Here is a 6,115-nt window from a genome sequence, read left to right as displayed (position 1 = left end):
GCTGCAAATAGCACAATAATACAATGGGAGTGTTTCCAAGGGAGGTAAAAGTGATGACCCTGGCTAGGACACATCTTTTGTTCAATGCTATTAGCTTTAAATGTCACAAAGCATTGACCAACAAATGCATCCCAGCCAGGTTAACCTCTTTCTTGTTTCCCCTGGAAACACTTCTGTTGTCGCCTGTGCTACTTGCAGTGTGATTCTGTATTTGCTTGTGTTGTGAGCAAATAGAAGAAAAGAAACATTAAAGTTGTCAATAATGGTTCTTGTAATTTCTTAAGAGTGATATAATTTGGTTTTAACAAATAGAAACAAAGCCCTGCATAAGACATAGTCAGTAGCCACTCATTTACTTGAGTTTTCCCCATATACATGTATAGGGAAATAATATAGCTGTTGTTGTTAGGTGAGAACAGTCTGAGAGCAGTAATCAATTTCCATAAGAATTTCTTTAACAGAGCTGCTAAATCTCAACGGTTAAAGAAAACACTGAGATCCCTTTAAACCCACATAAATATTCATGTATTTGTTAGAAACTATATTATCTATAGTCATGAAAATTGTATTCTTTCTTTACATTTTGCTGCCAGCTGTTTGAACCCTGTTTTCATTTTCCCTATAATTATCCCCAAAATACAAAGTCCTTTCCAGTAAGCATGCTAGGTAATTATTGGGAAAGCAGGGAGCTGTAAAATAAAGCAATACTATAACTCTCCTTTTCTTCTTCTCTGTTCTGTTAATCATTTCACACTATCACAAGATTTATTTTGTGACCTCTGACTCCCTCCATACTGGCAGTGAGCAAAACTGGAGGACCGGTGTGGTGGAGGTGTTGAGTGGTGTTACATCAGATTTAAGCTTCTCTGTCATGGTATTGCTAAAGGTCCATCGCTACATCAAGACCCCCACTCTCGTATAGCTGTCAAACTCAAAAACGTGACTACTCGTCTGTTCGTGGTTAGGTTAGGTTTGCACGGGCATGCTGGGCTTTATTCTCGTGCACATGTAGGTCAGTTGAGAATCCTGCTCAGACTGGTATCACACGCTGGCCCACAGAACACACCGTGAATGAGAATGAATAAGGAGTGAGCAGTGAGGCCTCAGTGTGAGCGTATCCTGTGATTGGTGTTGACCTCCACACTGAATGTCTTCAGCAATATCCTCCATCCTCATGACTCAGGACCCTGCCTCTCGTCTTCTCAGCTCTACAAACAGGGACTAATTTACTTGGGGTGTGTGGTGAATGATAGTTGCTGGTCGGACAGAAATCCAGCAGCAGTAAGTGATTATAATGTGTCAGTTAACATATTCATTCTAATACTGGTCTATTTAAATAAAACCAAAACAATACTCTTCATCGATCATATTAATTGAAGACTAAGCTTCTATTATCAACAGCAGGTTTTTCACAGAAAAAGTTGACGTCTTCATGAATGAATTTGGGCGTATCGCAGAATAAGGCTGGTGATATTCTATAGTTTTCTTATCGTCAATAAATGCTTCAATATCCCTCTGTGCCACAAAGCTCCACTGTCCAAAAACTCCTACAAACACATCGCAGAGCCTCACTGTTGTAGTGCGTGTCATGTTCCTTCATTACCACAAACACGCACACTGTAGTTCATTATTTCGACCACTCATCAGATCAACCATGTGGTCCGTTAAATTGATGTCAAACTGGATTTTATTCAACTTTATATTGGTGTGAATGCTGTTACAATAATGTGAAATACAAGACAGTTGATCCTGAAACTGTCATGTTCAGATTTGGTCCTAACAATAATGATTATTATTATTATTATTATTATTATTATTATTATTATTATTATTACTGTTGTTATTCCAGTAGGTTTGGTCAAGTCATCATTCATACTATCACTTCTACTAGTACTATCACTAAGTGGCAGAAGCTGGTAGTTTCAACCATTTATCCGTGTGACCTTAAGCCATCCACCAGCTGTGGCTCAGGAGGCGCCTGGAAGGTCGCTGGTTCGATTCCTGTCCACACGTCGAAGTGGCCTTATTAGGCGGGATACTGAACCCTAAATTGCCCCCGATGTAGCACCGCTGGGTGTGACTGTGGGTGTGTGGTAGAAAAGCGCTGTATGAATGGGTGAATGTGGCTTGCGGTGTAAAGTGCTTTGATTGATTGATAAAACTGGAAAAGCCCTATAAAAGTACAGTCCATTTAACTGATCTTCTCATTATAGCTGGTTATTGTGACAGTAAAAAATTATAAAGATCAGCCTCACACCCGTGTGTAGATATATTTGTGTATTTATTTTTCTCTCAGTTTTTCCAACTTGGCACCTGCAGAAGTAATCCCTGAGGTACACATACCCCTGGCAGGGAATCACTGCACTAGGTCACTAAAGGTATATTAATCCACAGCTAAAAATAGTCCCCAACAAATAAATACACTATTTACTCTTGGAGTAATGTTTTTTTTTTTTTTGTTGGTTTTTTTTTTAAACTACAACAGCCAGATGTTCTAGAAAATAAAATGAAAACTTCCTGTCTGTGATTCATTTTAGAATATTCTTCCTCAGAAGGAAAGAATGACTTTTGTCGGTTTTCCTCTTTTCATTGGATTAGTTGGCAAGTAAATACAGAATAACACCAGTCTAAAGAGGACTGCTGCTTTTTATTTGAATGATTTTTTATTTTATTTACTTTGCGTAATTAACGTGTTTTACTAAGAAATTCAAATTAGCCTTACCTTTACCACATTTAAATGATGTACACATGAATGCTTAAATAACTATAATCATGTATTTTATTCTGAAATGAGAAACTGATTCAATCTTTAAGTACATTTCCCTGCTGATACTTTTGTAGTTTTACTGAAGAACAACTTAGACCGCAGGACATTTACTTGTAACAGAGTATTTCTCCACTGTGTTGTGTTGTGGTATTTCTCCTTTTGACCAAAGTGACAGATCTGATTTCTGAGCGTGAGCTAGAAGTCACATCCTCACCTCTGCTTCCAAACTGGGGAAAGCTTCAGGAGAGTTACACCAGTGCCACCAGTGTTATATTTACAGCCCCCGGCAGTAAAAACTTGGTGACTGCATCATGATGAGTCCATTTTTACTGCTTACATTAGACGTTCATAAACTGCAGAGCAGGTCTCACGGTGACAGACTGCAGGCCTGTTTTCACTGCGTGCTCGTGGGTCCTGTCTTGTACTGAGACTAGATTTACAGCAGACCGTCGGGAATTGCTTACACCAAGTGTGCCCCTCATTTTTCCATTACACTGCATGAATGTATTATACTTCATTAAATGTATAGGAATTTAACCTTTGACCCTTCCGACTTAACGCTCTTAATGTGTTTGAAAAGAGTTTACATCTCAAACTTGACCCGTGTTTGATTTCATTAACAAGCACTGAAAAAAATACTAATTATCATCCAGTGAATATTTTATGTGATAAGTAATTCATCCATAACCATAATATATACTTTGATATATCTGACCCATAACACCACTGATGCAACTGGAAAATGATCGAAATGTATTTTATTGTGTTTATTGTTGAGGATGTAATGCAGCTTGTTTTGATCAGAAAAAAACATAAAGCTATGTTTCACACATCACAGTTAAAATAAAGGGGTCAAAGTTGACCCTAACACAACTGGAGGGTTAAGTTAGGGAGTTAATCATATTTAAAAAGACTGACTATTATTACTGATCACAGGAAAAGAAGCATTTAACATTTTATCCATCTAAATTGTGTGTGAGGAATTTAAAAAAAGAAAAGAAAAACAAAAAAATAACAGTTCAGTATCGTTTTTTCCTGTAAAAGAGAAATAAATTGGCTTTTTGTTAATATTAATTTTGCGTCAGAGCTGCTGCTTTAAGACACATGCAGCAGGACAACAGGTGTCTGTGATGTCACCAGGCCAAAGCCGCCGATCAATGTGTTCCAATGAGGAAACACAGGGAGAAGGCCTCACCTGAGCAGCATTACCTGCCTCTCTTATGAAATTCGGTGCAGTTAGTTTTCTGTCCAGATGAGGGCGACACATCAAACACTAAAATTCTCAGCACAAGGAAACCTTCCCAGCATTCAGCAGTGAAGCTGTGAAGGGACAAAAAAAAAAAAACAAGAGAGGAAAAAAAACGAGGGGTGCGACACACGAATGACTTTAAACACATATTAAAATGCTTTATTTTAATCCAACAAAATAGGATTAGAGCTCATGAGATTCAAGGTTTTTTCCAGTGTTTGGACACAGGAAGCAGTGTCTCAGCCACATGGCCAGACTACCAACGACAGCTGAGACGGAAGCAGGAGCCTTTGCCAACTGTCTGGCTCGTTCCCTAGTAGGCCTGCTTCCCTCAGGCCACTCACAGCCAGTGTAGGAACATGTCCAAGACTGTCAAATATCAGCACACTCACACACACACACACACACACACACACACACACACTGTTGCGGCAACCCCACATATTAATCTACACACACACTGGGGAGATTTGAGGAGGAATACACGATTTGCTCTTTTCATGCAGGTGGCACGGTGACTTTTAGACACACCTCAGTTTTCATACACGAGCGTGAATCAATCAGCGGAGTGACTGGGACTTTATTCATAAATACTGGAGAATAAATTGCGTCAGACGGCTGCTGGATTCAGCTGGAGGAGAAATAATTGAGACTGAATGTTCTATCACAACATGATAACTTACAATCTGAAGGGTCCCTAATTAGCAGCTGGCTTCGTGGAGTCAATGGTGTTTTATCAGAGAAAAATGGCAGCAAAAACACATTTACAATTCACTACTCAGACATTACACTTTTCCCCCCGCTTCTGTAGTGGCTTATTGTCTTTAATAATATGTCTGTCAGTGTCAAACCTGAAATAATACACAAACATTACACAAAATTATGCTCTTTACAAGACACACAGTGTTTTAATGTAAAGGTTGCAAAAAAAGGCATTATTTTGAAAATATTTAAATTGTTGACACACAAAAAGATGAATATTAGGGAATATGGCAGCATCTCTGTCTTTGAGTGCTGATTATGAACATATTTAATGTATAAAAGGGTTATTTACATCAAGATTTTAAGGCATTTCCAGGCAGTAGCAGGAAGTATAGAGACACAGAAATTAGGTTTTCAATGTAAGTTAAGAGCCAAATATTATGTTGTTGCATGTTAGAAGCAAAAACACAAAATAACTGAAGATTGTTGTTAGAAAATCCTAAATAAATCAGCAAATTATGACAGAAATCAATACTTGTAACTTATTTTATTTTGAAATGTTGACAGTATGTCGAGGAAAATCCCACTTGCACACAGGTAATCCATCTGATGGAAACTTTTATGACAACAGATAACATCCATCCCCACTAACATTAAACACGCACACCCTCCTGCTCCGGGCGGATGGGTGAAATCCATACTTCCCATCTTCCCTTTCTCCTGCCTGCTTTTATTTGTGTGCGTCACTTGGCTCCCGCCACCTGTTGCAAGAGGAAACCAGAGGTGAAGCTTCCGGTGAGGCCCCGAAACACTGTCAGGTTTCAGGTCCGACTGCCCCACCTCCCCACCCCCCTTCTTTTTTTTCTCTTTTCTCCCATGGGTGTCAGCTGGATGGACACAAGAGCGCGGGCACTGCGCCACGCTGCCGCTCTCCACACTCAGCCCGGGACTCATCACGCATGAATAAATGAACAGGATAGATAGATAGATAGATAGATAGATAGATAGATAGATAGATAGATAGATTTCCATCAGTCATTTTAAGGAGGAATCTCACAAAGCTTGACAGATAAATATTCTTAGAAGCAGAGGTGTGTTGTCATACCTTAAGGCGCATCTCTTCCTCTCTCCTGCGCTCCATCCATCTCTCCTCCTCCTCCTCTCCTTCACTCCGCTGTGATCCGCTCTCTCCTGCAAAAACGCACAAAAACAGAGAAAAAATGTGAACCGCATAAGCCTCTGATTGACTGATTTCCCACCTCCTCCACCCCCCCTCCTCCTCTCGCAGCCCTTCTGACTGCAGCACTCTTGAATAATAACCCCCTCTCCTCCTCCTTTCCTCTTCTCTCTCCCTCTTCTCTCCCTCCTATTTAAAATGCCGCTCACAGGCGCGCTCC

At 39.8% G+C, this 6,115-nt stretch overlaps 1 long non-coding RNA gene across 1 annotated transcript; it reads right to left on the bottom strand.

The window, feature by feature from the left end:
* Positions 1-5,250: 5,250 nt before the first annotated feature.
* Positions 5,251-5,943, bottom strand: LOC147817599 (uncharacterized). Its single transcript, XR_015436226.1, has 2 exons — positions 5,824-5,943; positions 5,251-5,479 (listed from the first exon to the last, which is right to left on the bottom strand). It is a non-coding gene; the product is annotated as an uncharacterized LOC147817599 (long non-coding RNA).
* Positions 5,944-6,115: the final 172 nt, after the last annotated feature.

Source organism: Seriola lalandi, unplaced genomic scaffold (assembly GCF_002814215.2).
Source record: "Seriola lalandi dorsalis isolate HSWRI2012SDOR001 ecotype SW California unplaced genomic scaffold, Sedor1 jcf7180002054933, whole genome shotgun sequence".
In the NCBI taxonomy this organism is placed as follows: domain Eukaryota; kingdom Metazoa; phylum Chordata; class Actinopteri; order Carangiformes; family Carangidae; genus Seriola; species Seriola lalandi.
The sequence above is the reverse complement of the archived record's forward strand: the minus strand, read 5'-3'. Positions and strand labels throughout refer to the sequence as shown.